Genomic DNA, 16,521 nt, shown 5'->3' with positions numbered 1-16,521 from the left:
GAGAATTCAGTTGAACAGGTCTTTTCAGTTTCTGTAACTCGCACAAATACGAGTCTAATTACGAACGACTAGCACCGCACTGCGATTTATTACGTAGTTTTACCAACAAAACTTATTAGTTATGCACAATGCACAGAGACATAATACAGATGGAGTGGCAGCGCCGGATAATTAATGTTTAATTCTCGCTTATCACAGAAAGAGCTTATCGCTCAGACAGATAACGATAGCCTAAATAATAAAGTTGCGGTAAATAGTTCCTTTCTCTGTTGCAAATAGATTTAGTTTTTTATTATTCTTTTTCATGCTGATATAACGGGAAAGATCTTATCTCATGTCAGTTTGTTATCTCATAAACTCCTTAAACTGACGCTTACCTTGAGCTCTGTTCACGTTTAAGCTTTCCACAGATCTCCAAGTCTTCAAAAATTATTAAAATCTCCTTATGGTTTAATTGTATTTTCAAGTTTTTACTTACACTCACTCATTTAGTAAGTTAAACGTGTTCTCATCACAAATCTATATATATAAAAATGAATGTTTGTATGTTTGTCCTTTATGGAATCGTGAACTATTGGACCGATCATGATGAAAATTTGTACGTATATGTATTTTTCCACGGAGAAGGTTTATAAGCTATGCCCATCCCTTTCCCGATTCAGGATTCCGCCCCACTGGTTACAGAAATACCCATAAGAAATGCATTGCAGCAAACATATGTTAACGTCTTTTCAAATTTTTAATCAGCTGTTCTTTGTAAACATATATTACACTTATAGTTTTAAAGCATAGAGTAAGCTTAAGAGAAACGACAAATTTTGTTTAAACTGTTTTTGCAATCACTGTTAAACATAGACTTTACTATCCAGATAATACAATTCAAATTTGACGTAAAAATTCACCTTTAACTGCAATATTTATTTAATATAAACCATGCTCATGCTTGATCAGAAGAGTAATGCAGATATCATAATTACTATCTTACGTTGGCTACAAATATAAAGAATGTTATAAAATCAACCTTAGTTGTTTTTTTTGACAGAAGTATGGTTCTCAAAACTCCGTGTGTACATATTCTCTCGATCGAGACAACAAAGCAAGCTCAATCGTGGCATCGGAGATATAACTAATTTAATCTAAAATTTATTATAGTAAAAAAAAAAATTTACTAAGTAATATAAGGACTTCGGTTCTTAAGATTTGCGTGCGAAGCCGTGGGTAACAGCTAGATAGAGGCAGGAATATGGTACATACCTTCATAATACGCCCAAGAGGCTCACGATGGAACGACTATCAATTATCTCAGCAATGTTTAGAATGTGATAGAAAAAGAATAAGTGAATATAGTGTACTGTTTTCAACGGGAAATTGCGTGCGAAGCCGCGGGCAACTTTTGCAAAAAATTATTGAAATGCGCAGCAAAGCGCGCCGGGCCCGCTAGTTGTTTATAAATAGGACACTACTATTATTCCTGTCTTTGTTGTATCGAAAGACAAATACTCGTAAAATATTACACATCAGTTATTCAGAAACAGATAAAGCAGTTGCCATACATAACATTAAAAGGTCATTTGTGAACGTCTACAAAATAAAGATTGAATTGACGGACTGAATTGTGTTAACTTACGGAATGCTTTGAACCTCTCAGCGGTATCTAAATAATGCATTGTTTTCTTGGAATTGTTTATGAACCGCAGACTCGGTCAAAGGTAGATAAAGAATGTAATTAAATAAAGAATTAGAAGAAGGTTGACAGGCCGAGTACCTCGGGGAAATCTGTTACGTTCTTCTTTGATGTTTTGTCGAACCTTTGTAAAGCTACTACTCTAAAATATATTTTTCCTCTCTTGCGTCCCAAAAAAATAAGCAACTATTGAGTTCATTTTTACATTACACTTGAAAACTGCTGTCAAGTTGTTTTCGTGAATAAAGTGCAAGAAAATTAATTGTCTTGTTATGTTTCCAGACTTAACCGAGGAGACTCACTGTCGCGCTGAAAGAGCAGTTTCTTAATAAATTAGGGTAAGTGTTCGTCTTAATTACATAATATGGTATTTGTATTTAACGTAATTCTACTGTGTGCATAGTAACAAATGTATGGATTTTACTGGCGGATCAGGATGTAGTAAATGACAGTTGTACAACATTGATTTGTTTCGTAATACGTAAGTATATAATCTATTTATTCTTTGGGATTTTATTTGTAAAATTGTGGGTCTAAGCTTATTCAGTTGCATGTATAACTCACAGACTGATTGGCTGCTTACCTTAGGTATGCAAATTCTAAGCTTACCACTTCATTAAGCGGCAAAAATTATCTTATGCTTGTCGTGTAACCGTCAGGAAAAGTATGGCAGCTGAATATTTACCCCTAAAAAATCAATGGCAGGTCCATTTTCACCTTTGTATGTATTTTTTGCACCTCAGTAGCGGTCAAACAATAGCACTTACTACGAATCTGATGAAATATATTTTATAGGTGATGATATGATGTATAAAAAAAGGGTTTACTGACATTTTTGCTCTATCTCAATTGTTTCTTACAAAACGTTTACATAGTTTAAATTTCAGGAATTTTCACATTGTAAATTATGATCCTAGTCTGTTAGCGGATGAATGGTCAGTTGTATCTAAAATTTATTTTGCGTGTCTCTTAGTAAATAAAGTTATCTATAGAAAGGATCCAGTAAAGAGTTTCTGTTTTTCTACAGATTAACCCAACAACGATTTTCCAAGTCTAAATTGTAATATAATTAGTAGATAAGGAACTTTAATGTACCAAACATTCAAAATGTATAGAAAATTCTATAACTATTCCTATTGGTCAAAATGTATTATTTGCAATCTAAGAACGGAGGTAATTCACTGTACTAAATTCGTAATAGATAAAGACAGAGGAAATTTCTTTTAGCCTAGTAACGGCATATCATAGAGTGGTTACCTGCTCGGTGAGTTCTGTACGGTACGTAACAAACCTTAATAGGTAACGTAATACAAGGTTTGTATGTTTTGAATATCCTCCTTTCCATTTTTGCTCTATTTGAACTTATTGTTGGACCTGATGTTTTCTTCTAATTTGGGTCCCAGTTGGACTTTGCTGCGCGTTAGTGAGGTTATCTGTACACACACAATGAAAATAAATTGAGCTATTGACTTGCGTTATTTTAAACTTTAATGGCACGCACAGAACACCACAGATTATAATTAGTATATTGGAACTGACTTTTTTTTAATTTTCTTAGCTATGTTACATATATTTTAAATCTTTCCGCCCTTACGGTGTTTGTACTTTGTTTTATTTGAATTAATTATTTTTAGACCATATTTCCTAATTTTAATGCTAATGAATTTTCAAGGAATCGGGCAGTTATTTTTTACCTTAAAAACACGCAGGGCACTGCAAATTCTGTTTTTGCTTTTGCCAACAACCTGTTTCACAGTGGACTAGACTTAATGATCCACCGTTTTATACTAACTTTTTACCATATGAAGGTATATGGTAAATGGTGTATATAGTTTTTCATGTGGTTAGTGGTGTGCCACTCCTGGACATCATAAGGTAGCACAGATGTAAGTAACATCATATTTTCTTCTTCATCGTGTGTTGGTTCACTTGGAAGGTATTAAGCAGCCAGAAGTGAAAATTCAACGATTTATGCTTAACATTAAAAGTTCGGATAGGATATATTTCTAAATCTTTCATATTACTGTAATTAATGTTTTCAAGGTTTCGTTTACAGCTGAAACTTTTTAAACTGTAGGACACTGCGTAATTTTTTCGCACAGGGGATTTATTAATTTATTTACTCCGCCGTTGAATCTGCTTGCAAGTTGAATTACTTTTTTGTGAATTTGAATTATTATTCCTGTATCTGAGAAATATTTCGTTTGTAATGACGACCTGTGGTCAATCGGGATTGTTAGTGGTGTGCAATATATTCAAGTTATCAACGCCTGGCTACCTATTAAGCCAAAGTACAGAAAATACCTCAATATGAACTGCAACTTCCTGTATTTTAAAGAGCTCTTATAGAAAATCCATTCAATACATAGGCTCAAAATTATTTAATCAAATGACTGATGAAATCAAATCGAGTAGTAACTTATTATTGTATTGCTTTTTAAACGAGTGTATTAATTTAAGTTTTATGCATCCAATTATTACATTTTACATAATTTTTAACCTGATGATTGTGTAAAACTATCATAATCATAGTAGTATGTGCGTGTGAATGTTTGTTTTAGAGTGGGTGGATGTTCTATCGTATGCATGTAGGTGTACGTATGTTATTTTTGATATTTGTATGTAATTTTATGTAATACGTTAATTAAATTTTCAATTATTAACTGCTTTACGCGACGTTTGCACAAAACTACAACCAAAAGAAAGACGTAAAGCAGTCTTTTATACAATGTAGAGTGATTATTAGAAACTAATTAGCACTTGCTGATCTTTAGTAGGGATGAGCATCGATAGAAAAACATCAATGATGACCATCGATGTTAACATCGAATCATAACATCGATGTGTGGAAAACATCGATGAACATCGGACCCAAACATCGATGTTTTTATAAAAACTGGTATATTGTAAAAAAAGGACATCGGATCCAAACATCAATATTTTAGTAATAATTCTGTAGTTTCGTATAAAAGGATAGGTAAACCACAATTATACACACAATAAATTTAAATCAAACGTTATAAAAAAATTATTTAATTTCGTCAAGTTATTAATACATATTACAAAGGCTATAGGATAGGCCTACACAAAATCATTCCCAGCTCCATAGCGTATCTTCAATAGAATGAAGGAAAACCACTTTGGAAATCATTTTCCCCTCTAGTCTGTTTCGGGGTTTGGTAACTGTCTGTCCCACTTTGGAAAACAGTTCCTCAGATGGAACTGACGTGGCCATTGTAATCAAATAGGTTTTGGCCAATTCTGCTAGTAGTGGATAGGTACTGGCCATCTGCTTCCAGAATAGCAGGGGTATTTGTTGAATTTTTTCAGCGGGGGCACCTGAAAACCAAATTACTATTGTAAAACTAAATTATTTTTTGATTAGCATGTTACGTGTTGTTACAATAAGTCACTTATACAATTATACAGATATTTACAAATATTGTCATTGTACTGATATTGTATTATATTAAAATTGTATGTTGTTTTGACGTATTTGTATATAAGTGACTTATTGTAAAACTTTGTACAATTTATTTTTTACCGTACTTCAACTAACGTTTCTTTTACATTTTACAGAAGTAAACAAAATATGCTGAAGAGTATATATTAATTATATAAAACAAACAAAGAAAACACGCAGGCTTACCTAAATACAATGAAAGCTCTGGATGTAGTCTTCGAGGTTCTCCACCCAGGTTTTCGTTGTTGTCATCTGGTTTCCCCCATTTCTTCTGGATCGTCTTGTTGTGATCACAGAATAGTCCCTTTGGCCTCTGCTCCAATTCAGAGTCGGAGGAGGACGAATCGGTTGCCAATCGCTTTGCAGACAGTTCCTTGTCCATATTTTTTATTTTTTTATCAATAAAACCAATATGCTTTGAATATGTACATGATTTTCAAAGTACATTTTTTTGAAGCGGGGGTCTAAGATGGTAGCAACAGCCAAAAGATGAACTTGCTCAATATTACCAAATCTTGTATTGAATTGTTTCAAAATTTGTTTGTGGAACTCTTTTCCTACATTAGTTTTTGGGTCCAAACAATCAAGACTTTGCTTAGTTATGTGTGCAATTGGAATTGCCAAACTTCCTGTAACATAATATTGCCCACTAATCTCAGATGTTGCCGATTCCAGAGGGCGCAACACATCAACAATATCTGAGAGCATTTCAATTTTCGCAGCACTAAGCATAGGCGGTGCACTGGCGTGTTGATTGACAACTTGATTTACAAAAGGCCGGATCTCTAAAAATCTTTTTTATCATATAAAAAACCGAGTTCCACCTGGTGGGTACAGATTGAACTGGTCTTTTGTCTGTTAATTTCCTCAACTCGTCACTTCCAACACCACTGTGTTTGAACCATGTCACAATTGATTTGACGTTACCAATCAAGACAGTTGCATCGTTACTGAGCTCAATCCCCTTCTCCGTAACTAAGTTTAAAGTGTGGGCAAAACAAGGTATGTGCCTATTTTTACCAAACGAAATTTCCACAGCAAGTGTTATATTCGCTGCGTTATCTGTAGCAACTCCTTCCTTGTAGTTAATAAGATCAGTCTGAAGAATTAATTGTCTGAAAGGTTTGCTATTTAAAGAAGTGGTGGTTTTTCAGTCTTCGTGAGCTCTGAATTATTGAAGTTCAAACATTCCATGTACTTGTAATCAATTCGCTTGTGCGGATCTCTGTTATAGACCCTTGTAATAAATCTCGCCTCCAACCCACAAACGACGCCGGCGCCTTGTTGTATCCCCTGGCTATATAGGGGAACTTGAGACACTTAATGGATTGTATTTTTGTCTCCGTAGTCACAACACTCCTAATCTGTTCCTCCCACCCCATCTTGCCTCAGGACAGTTTCAGAAAGTGGATTTTGGAACCTCTCTCTGTTGATAGCCATAAATTGTTCGTTACGTTATTGGATTTGTTAGTTTAAGATCATAGTCAAGGTCACATTTCTTTATGCCCTATGAATGATTTAACCCCTGTGTCATAATACAATGGAAGGTAGTTTGTAAAAATACTGTTTGGCTGAGTTTTTGCGAAGTCTATCACTTGTGGGGCTTAAGAATTATAATATACAGGTATGTCTGCTTGTCTACACGATATAAAAAAACTTATCTATAGATTTGAAATTGTGCATGATACTCCAGTTCTATGTGAGTTTGATGATGTTTCATGTCACTCTATGAGATTTGGATGAGCGTTAGCTAATATCTATTGCATTGGTGTTACGAGTACTCATGATAGAACCAAGAGGAAATATAGCACAATAAATCAATAAGTAATGTATTTTGTTGTAACACTGAACAATAACAAATGCCCGGAAAAATCCTGTTTTCTGTACAGTCCTTCCATCTTCAAAAACAAACTTGAAACAAAGAAGGGACAAAAAATATATTTTTAATCAAACTATAAAAGATTCAAAACATGTGCATTAACTCTTGTATCCTAAATATCCCAACACAAACAAAATCATTAACTACAAAACTGGTTTACTATTTAAATATTGTATGTCATTTAATGAACAAAAATTTGAATTGGCCACGTGGCAAGATAAAAAGCAATATTCCTGATGTAGAAATTATAATTTTTCATGAAATTCCTTTCACATCAATAAGTTTTGTACGCATTGTTTTGTGGCAACTTATATTTTTAAGATATCTTGAGAATGAAATGAGCAATGAATCTGAAATTTTGCATGCAACTTCAGCGAAGCCTGTTTTGACACATGGTGTAGCGGACTTTTGCTTTTTTATAAATATACTGTTAAAAAAAACCAATTTTCTTTTCTAAATAGTATAATTATTCAGATTAAAACATAGTAAAAATCTTTTAGTTATATTGTGAAGAAATTGATTTATAGACTGCAGATTTTGTATGTAACTGTTTTCACGTAGGCCAGACGGATTTCAACATGGATTATGTTCCCAAATGGTATATCCCGTATTACTTCTGACCTTATCAAACCTTCTTATGCGTCACATGGTCTTGAAAATGAGTAAACCGTAGCACCAGAATTACTAATTATTGGTCCTAGTTATCTATTCATCTAGAATCTATTCATTTAATTAAACCCAGTTTTACTTCTGGCGTTTTCTTTAATTTCAATATTATTTAATATAGTTGAATAGTGGCATAATTTAATAACGTACCTAAATTAATTTTAAAAACAGATAGCTTATTAAACATGCTAATGAGAATAAGGAGTATTTTCCCGTCTGCAAAGTTGAACTATTTGTGTACAACTGAATGAATAAAGACTAAGTTCCTAGTTTGGCCCAACTTAAAGCAGATAAAGTTCCTGATCCCTTTTCGAAGTCAAACGCAATCTTTAGTGATTAAAACTTTAATCAGAGGACTCTGACAGTGGAATAGAAGTTATCTAAATAATTTATTAAAATCTAAGATAATTAAAAGAGATGTGTTATGGTGTACATCAGGTGCCCAATTTTATGCAATCACGCCAACCAAATGAACAGCTGTAAATATTCAAGCTGCAATTATCCAGGAGCTAAATACCAATCAGGATAAAAGGCTTTCTTACAATGAAATGTAATAACTTAAATAATAAAGTATGATTAAGTACCAGAACGGCCATTCTGTAAATCGCATCGCTGGTCATCTATATGTCAGTCCGTCCACGGGATGGCTATTGATAGAAAGATCGTAGATAATTTAAACTTAACTGATAGATTTAATTACATTTATTATCTTCACATTTGTTTAAACATGCATGTTAATAAGTATTAAGTAAACGTGTGAATTGTCAGTCATTGTATAAATAAATATAGGTAATATGTGGTAAATACTATTTACCACAGTATTTCATTAACATATACAAATTAATAATCCAATTCAGGCAAAGAGTAAAACCCCTGATTATGATGGTGTCTGACATATGCTTTAAAAAAATCTCACTCGCTCAAGGAGTACAGTTGAAGTCTGTGTAATTGATACCGTTAACCTGTATTGGGTAACAATTAAGCAGTACAACTATTGGGAAATATTCTGGCATTATCTTTTCGATAAAATATAAATTTAAAAATGTAAATTGATAAAAAAAGTTTCAATTATGTTCTTATTGAAAGTTTGCTTACGGGAATCTCAGAGTTTTATTGAAAATTTTTCCTTACAATTGTAATCTGAATCAAAAGAAGTGAGTTTGATTCAACTTAAATTTCCCAAAACATCATGCTGAAATTCGAATGCTTATATGCATAGGCACTATTATGACAGTATCGTAATTTGCTGAGGCTGCAATAACTTGGATGGCAAAGAGACAGTGCTTAACTTGCCACCCAAGTGTGACAAATGATCTCTCCATTTCAAATTTTGATCGACACCTAAAATATCGCTGATAATACTCTAGGTATATTTACATTGACATCTGGGCTTTTTAGTGTTGAGAAATGTATAATTGCTTTTGTTTTTATTTAATGGTTGTTGTTAAGGTTTCTTTTGATCGAGGGAATATGTCTAGTTAATTTGAAGTAAAAATAAAAAGTAAAAGAAAATCTCCGACTTTTTGACTGAGGTCTTACAAGTTTTCTAATCAAAGTGACTATGATGATAGTCTGAAATTTTACCATATGGACTTAAGTATATATGCGACGAAGTTATTTTAATGAGTTGGTTAGTAAAACAGTTTTACGTTTTGTTTTCTTTTTCAATACACCGTTTTATTGGTTTATTAATTGAAAGAAACATATAGTTGAACCAAATCATTCTCTATATGTCTATATATAATTATTGTAAAATATCTTTTTCTTGATAATATTTGTAATATGCTTACTTTATATATCATTTTAATACTTTTCCAATGGATTTCTTGATGTAGAGTTTATTAATCCATCCTCATCCGTCATAAACTGTCACTTACACGCTGCAGAGACGTGAATGTCAGACTCGTATCCGTCTTGTATGCTGTCATTGTGTTGACGTTTCACAAGCTTTCAATGTGCGAATCCAATATTACAATTTTTTATCATTAGACTTAGTAATTTTTGTAACTAACATACAGAAGTAAAACTAACCTTGTCAATAGGTTGACCTGAGTCCCTGAGACCTATAGACTTATACAGTATTTAAGAACACTGTTTCAATCAAAATTTTATAATTTCATATTTTTATCGTCCTTCTTAACGGATAGCCATATATAATGCAAAATTCGTATGCCTACATAAAGGCACATTGAAAAAGTACTATGTATGGCATAAGTGTACAATCTAATACTTTCGTACACAAATTAGTGATACAAATTGCCTTAAAGAGCCATAAACTCCATTGATGTTCTTGTTGGCAGCACAAAGCATTGTTGCACAAAGAGCAGGGCGTTTGTAGTTTGTGTCACCGCAGTGGCAGGTCTATACGATAGTGACTTGTGGTATCTTATCGGTGGTCATAGTATTCTTGTTCAGTTACGATAAAATTGTGAAAAAACCTGTTACCATAGTTTTGAAGTTAAATTATATTCAGGATGGGCAAGCGTTTAGGCTGGAGCCGCCTCACACTGAGACCTAATGGTACATCAACCACGAGAAGATATGTTTATGATATAGAGTCATGGCACCTTTTAAGAAGGTTATGTTTATTCCTGACTCTTTCGGTCAAACTGATTAGGAGGCTGCTACCCAAGTTTACGTGCTAGAAAAGATTAATATGAAGGCCCCAACTCCAACAATCATTGTTCGCAATAAATTTAAGGAATTTTCATCCGTTAAATTTAAGGAATTTTTTCATTGTAAATTATGATCCTAGTCTGTTAGCGGATGAATGGTCAGTTGTATCTGAAATTTTTTTTGTGTTCTCTTAGTAAATAAAGTTATCTACAGAAAGGATCCAGTAAAGAGTATCTGTATTTCTACACATTAACCCAGCAACGATTTTCCAAGTCTAAATTGTAATATAATTAGAAGATAAGAGACTTTAATGTACCAAACATTCTAAATGTATAGAAAATTGTATAACTATTCGTATTGGTCAAAATGTATTATTTGCAATCTAAGAACGGTGGTCATTCACTTCATTACATTTGTATTACATAAGGACAGAGGAACTTTCTTTCAGTCTGGTAACGGCAGTGGTTACCTGCTTCGTGACTTCTGTACGGTACGTAACAAAGCTGGATAAGTAACGTAAAACAAGGTTTGTATGTCATAAGGCAAGTGCCTAATCGGCAGACGCCTTAACAGAAGTGGGGGATCCATCCCCCCACAGTCACAATCAGCCAGCCAGCCAGTTTGTATGTTTGTTCTTTCCGTTTTGGCTTTAATTGAGCTTATTGTCGGATCTGATCTTCTTTTTTTTCTGTCTTGGATCCCTGCAGTACTTTTCTGCGCGTGAGTAAAGTTATCTGTACGCACACAACGAGAACAAGTTGAGCTACTGACTTGCAATTGTGTTAACTTTAATGCCACGCACAGAACACCACAGCTTTTAAATTAATATACTGGAAGTATTTTTTGACGAGCTCCTCACGTGTTAGATTTAATGGGGTGATCAACCGAGGCGGAGAGAAAGAGTGGGGATGGAGGGGCCCCTCCTGCCAACTACAGATAGCCCGTGTGAGGAGCTCGTGTCAGTTTTGGATCCATCAAGAAGTGAAAACTCAACCATTTTTGCTTGGCAATACAAGTTTGGATAAGATACATTCCTAAATCTTTCACATTACTGTAATTATTGTTTCACGGGTTTTGTCTATAGCGGAAACTGTAGCACACTGCGTAATTTTTTTGCACAGGGGATTTATTAATTCATTTACCTCACTGTTGAATCTGTTTGCATGTTGAATAATTTTTTTTGTGTATTTGAATTATTATTCCTGTGTCTGAGAAATATTTCGTTTGTAATTACGACCTGTTGTCAATCGGGATTGTTAGTGGCGCAATATATTCAAGTTATCAACGGCTGGCTACCTATTAACAGACAGACTGCTTTCCGCGACGTCTGCACAAGAGTACAACAAAATAATGGTTTATAGCAGACGTTTATACAATATTGAGTGATTATTAGAAACTAATTAGAAAATGTAAGGAATAAAAAACTATTTAGATAAAAAATACAAATATGCAATCTTATGTACTAAAATTATAAATGATTTTGCAAAAAATGTATAAACAATTATATTTAAATAGTTGAAAATGTATTACATACAAATATCAGAAAAATAACATACGTACACTTAAATTCACATGAAAGAACATCCACCCACTCTAAAACAAACACGTTCACACTACTATGATTATGATAGTTTGACACAATCAGGTTAAAAATGATGTAAAATGTTATAATGGTCGCATAAAACTTAAATTAATATACTCGTTTAAAAAGCAATATCAGGTTTTGTAAATATCCAAAATTTTAGTAAGGAGTATAATTGGTTTAAGTTACTACTCTATTTGATTCCATCAATCATTTGATTAAATAATTTTGGGCCTATGTATTGAATGGATTTTCTATAGTTCTTTAAAATACAAAACAAAATTGTTTTAAGGTCAGGTTCATGTTTAGGTATTTTCTGTACATTTATATGTTTCTTAATCCAAGTTAAATATTTTATTTTAAAAGTATTTATTTTATGTAATTCTCAGTAAAAAAAATCAATAAAACATTAAACTATACCCATTATAAAAATTTAAAATATATTTTGATATTAATAGTATAATTATTAAAATCTGCATATAAATTTATAGCTATAAATAAAGAGTGTTCAAATAAATAATGTATAGTCTAGGCAGATAAGTGACATATGCAGTTTAAACAGTATTAGTAGTTTTGTTCATAAATTAATTAAAGACGTTGTCCGCGGTTGGAGAAGATCATTTTCTGTTGGTAGAGTGACACCAAGGAACCAAAGTTCAGTGGAACAAACCGCCCCCTTTCCTTTTCTTCATAACAATTCAATTCCTGTAATTGTCTTTACTTCATTACACTTTGCTTTTGAACATCGGCCTGTGTGCAACTGGCAAAAACTGTTTTGGTGTGCTCCTTTCTTTGGATAGAGTGAAACCAAGGAACTAAAGTTAAGTGGAGCGAGCCGCCCCTTTCCTGCTCTTCAGAACAACAATTCAATTCCTTTAATTATATTTACTTCATAACACTTAACTTTTGAACATCGGCCTGTGTGAATTCTGGCAAAAACTGTTTTGGTTTGCTCCTTTCTTTGGATAGAGTGACACCAAGGAACTAAAGTTAAGTGGAGCGAGCCGCCCCTTTTCTTATCTTCGGAACAACAAATCAATTCCTGTAATTATCTTCACTCTGTTACAAGTTGCTTCTGCACATTAAACGGAATTGCTTCTACCATACAAAGGTATTTATCCCGGGCTATACCTGGCTGATTCATGTGATTTGAATATTTTAATACTAATATTCTTATTCCTAACCTCAGTGTTAGATTAGGATTGTTAGCTACTCCCTCTTCGTCTTCGCTTAGTATAGTTTGTCCACTATCTTTCATTTCTTTCATTTTTTGACTGCCAAAAAAAACTTTGGCTGAACGTCTTCTCAGGGTTCTTTTAATGGTTATGTTCCATACTCCCCATACGATTTGTTCCATAAGTCTGCTTCTAATCCTGGTGCAAACTGCTGAAGCTTTTATAGTTCATACGACGATGGTATATCTTCTTTCTTTGGATGATTATTAAATAGGTTCATATTTTCCTTTCTGATATAACTTCTTTCTATCTCTTATCAGATAAGGTAAAAAATAGTATTTCAAAGAAGTTGTCAAAGTTATGGTTTTTATATAAGATATAAAATATTACATAATACAAAATACATCACTATTTACAAACAAGTACATCATTTTTAGTAAAGTAAACCAAAATTGTTTTTTTAATACATAAGATGAATTAATTAAAAACACTATCTAATATAAATGTACATAAAATATTATTTTCAGTTAATTCTTTTTGTATTTATACTATGTACGTATATATACATAATAATCAAAATTCTTAAATAAACCAGGCTGTTTCTTTTCTTCTTTTGCAGGTCCTTTTGATGGTTTGTTCCACACTCCCTACCAATATGTTCCATAAACCTGCCTATAATCCTGATTCATCCTGCTGAAGCTCTCGTAGTTCTTACGACGATGGTATTTCTTCTTTCTTTGAGTGATTCTTAAATTGGTTAAGGTGTCCTTTTCCGTAATTTCAACTTCTTCCTGCTACTTATCAGACAAGATTTCTCATTTTTAACTGTATAGTTATATAAAATTGAGTATATAATTAGTTAACATTTTTGTATGTTAAATACTTATAAACTTGACCTTAAACTGTTCAATATTAAATATTATCATAATGCTTTAAAATCTAATGAAGGCGAGGTAATAATGTACTCTCACGTTCCATCCCACATAAGCCGTAAAGATATTAAAACCCCTTTTTGTGACCACCGCTACAAATTTAGACTTATTTTTTAAGTTCTCTTTGTTAGTCATGTTTGACTAATTCTTGCTTTTTACTTTATAAAAATAGCCATGATGTCAGGTATAAAATACCAATAAAACCTTAAATGGTTACATTTGAGTAGATTTTAATTCTTTTGTTTTTTATCCTATACCATCGGCCTAAAATACTATACCACTTCACTTACACTTACATTTGAAGATGAAGATTAACTCCTCTCCGGCCATTATCATGTGAAGGTGAAAATACCTTCGTGAAAATCCTGAGTGACATTTTCCCTGTTATTTATTTACTAATTATGCAGTATGCCCAGTTCTCAGTTTGGGAAGTTTCTATCTCTAGGTTTATGAGGAGAGGTGTAGAGTTGTATTCGTCTACCTGTATTTGATGGGATGATGTCTTTGCAAGCTGAACAGTCCAATGGCGGGTCGACGACATTGGACACCACAGCTCCTTGATAAAGCCGGCTACTTGAGAGAGAACTTTACGTTACTAATGGATTGTCATCCTAACCTCGGCTTCGGTAAGTGACAGTTCCTGCATCGTTCTGAAATGTTAATTCACTTTAACATTATTCCAATAACTTGAGTTTGTCCAAAGTTTTCTGGTCGATACTTGGAATAAAAACCATTATTTCTAATTCTTATTTAACAAGATTACTCTCATACTAGAACATGTGTTAAGTTTTTTTCTTTTATATTCTATTTATTGGCAAAGATCGATCCTGTCTCTCCGTTTTATATTTGTTTTCCACAAATTATTTCCATAATAAACAGAACCTTTTTTTAAGAAGTAACCAGGTCAATCAAAGTTATTTTGTGGTATTTACAGTACATTTCAATTGAAGAATAACAAGTTATTTTTAGAATATTAAAAGCTTATTTTGGAAACGTAGAATTATGCAAATCTAGTTAATTAAAAATGTGTAAATTTTATATCTATTTTATATAAAGATGTGGTGTGGCGGCATTGTGCTAGTAAAGGAGGGAGTTATATGGTGGTAAAAATCTCCCTTTATCTTGCTATTATACTGTGTATAAATATTCATTATTCTCAAATTAAATTTTTGAAACATTCCAAGAGTAGCAAGAACCTTATTCCTTATCGCCAGCGATACCACTGAAAAAAGATATTCACCACTATCTCGAAATAAACGGGAACCGAGTTGAGGTTTCTCCTTAACAACCATATTGTTCTCGGAATTCTTGGATTCTTAGAACTATCGATGGATTTGTTGAAGAATTTGATCTTCCCTTTTCTGGGTCTGCAAGACGATTTGTGGGGCTTACTTTTTGGAACCTTGGAGATAAAGCTTGTATTTATTATTGGATTAGTAAATACCAAATCTATATTGCAAAACTTTTTTATACATAACAAATAGAAATATTAAGTATTGGTTTATTTTGTCATATTTTAATTTTGTGAATTTTACTTTTTTTCAAATGTCAGATATACAATTGTCTTTTGCTATACAGGGTGTTTGAAAAGTATGGGTACGGCTTAATATTTTAAAAACCATAGGAGATAACATCTATAAACTTTGCACAGTGTCGTATGGCTATGTAAACTATTTTCCCTTGCTATTACCATGACATGCCAACCTTGGGGGGACGGCCCACAGAGGAAAATATGGAAATCTTAAATTGAAGCATGGGTCGAGTGATGAGCTCACTTGAAAGAGCTCACTTAGTAGAGTTGAATTCCGCAAACCGCATCTCAAAAGGTTTATCCAATCAGAAATGGCGGGTTGTTTTAGGTACACATTGTGAAGTACATTATGCGCTGCCATTTCTGACTGGATCGTCGTATTCTGATGCGGTAGGCGGCGTTTCACTCTACTAACCAATGTGTTTTCACTGACTTTTTTTAATTAGCAAATTATGTCATAAATTTATAACACAATAAATAAAACTAAAAAACATCGGTATTTATTGTGTTGGTAAACAATAGGGCCCAAAGGTATTGGAAAAACCTGGCATCATGTCTTATCAGAGCAGTATGGGGAAATCCCGGGCCCAGTCTTTATTGAACAACCCTCGTACAATGTATTACACAACTCAAAAAAGAAGTTAATTTTTAAGACATTAAACATTAAATAATATTTTTTTCAATTTCAAGGGATTTCAATTCTTTTCCCTCTTCCCTGTGCTGTGTAATTAAAAATATTCTTTGCTTGTTCTTAGTGTATTGATATGTATTTAGTTGCCTCGAAAGTCTGTTCTGCATTGCGTTATTAATACAAGGTCGGGAATCGTAATCTTTTTTGATTAACGGTATCAGTGAAAGAGGAGGTTTTAGATTTTCTTCTTTGTTTGTGCCATTACTTCTTTCTTTCATTGTGGTACATGAATGGGAAGAGAGCTTACTTTGTATTAGGTGATCATGCTCTTGTTTCTTAACAGCCATGTCTGGCATAAAACT

The 16,521-nt window shown here is 33.0% G+C and overlaps 1 protein-coding gene across 1 annotated transcript in view; it reads left to right on the top strand.

Annotated features, from left to right (window-relative positions):
- LOC124358513 (fat-like cadherin-related tumor suppressor homolog) overlaps positions 1–16,521 on the top strand; it is a 733,849-nt gene that overhangs the window by 240,611 nt on the left and 476,717 nt on the right. Inside the window, 1 exon segment of the mRNA XM_046810807.1 lies at positions 1,967–2,022. The gene's annotated coding sequence lies outside the window, so the exon portion shown is untranslated.

This window comes from Homalodisca vitripennis, chromosome 3 (assembly GCF_021130785.1).
Source record: "Homalodisca vitripennis isolate AUS2020 chromosome 3, UT_GWSS_2.1, whole genome shotgun sequence".
NCBI classification, from domain to species: domain Eukaryota; kingdom Metazoa; phylum Arthropoda; class Insecta; order Hemiptera; family Cicadellidae; genus Homalodisca; species Homalodisca vitripennis.
Note: the sequence above shows the minus strand (reverse complement) of the source record. Positions and strands in the feature narration are given on the sequence as shown.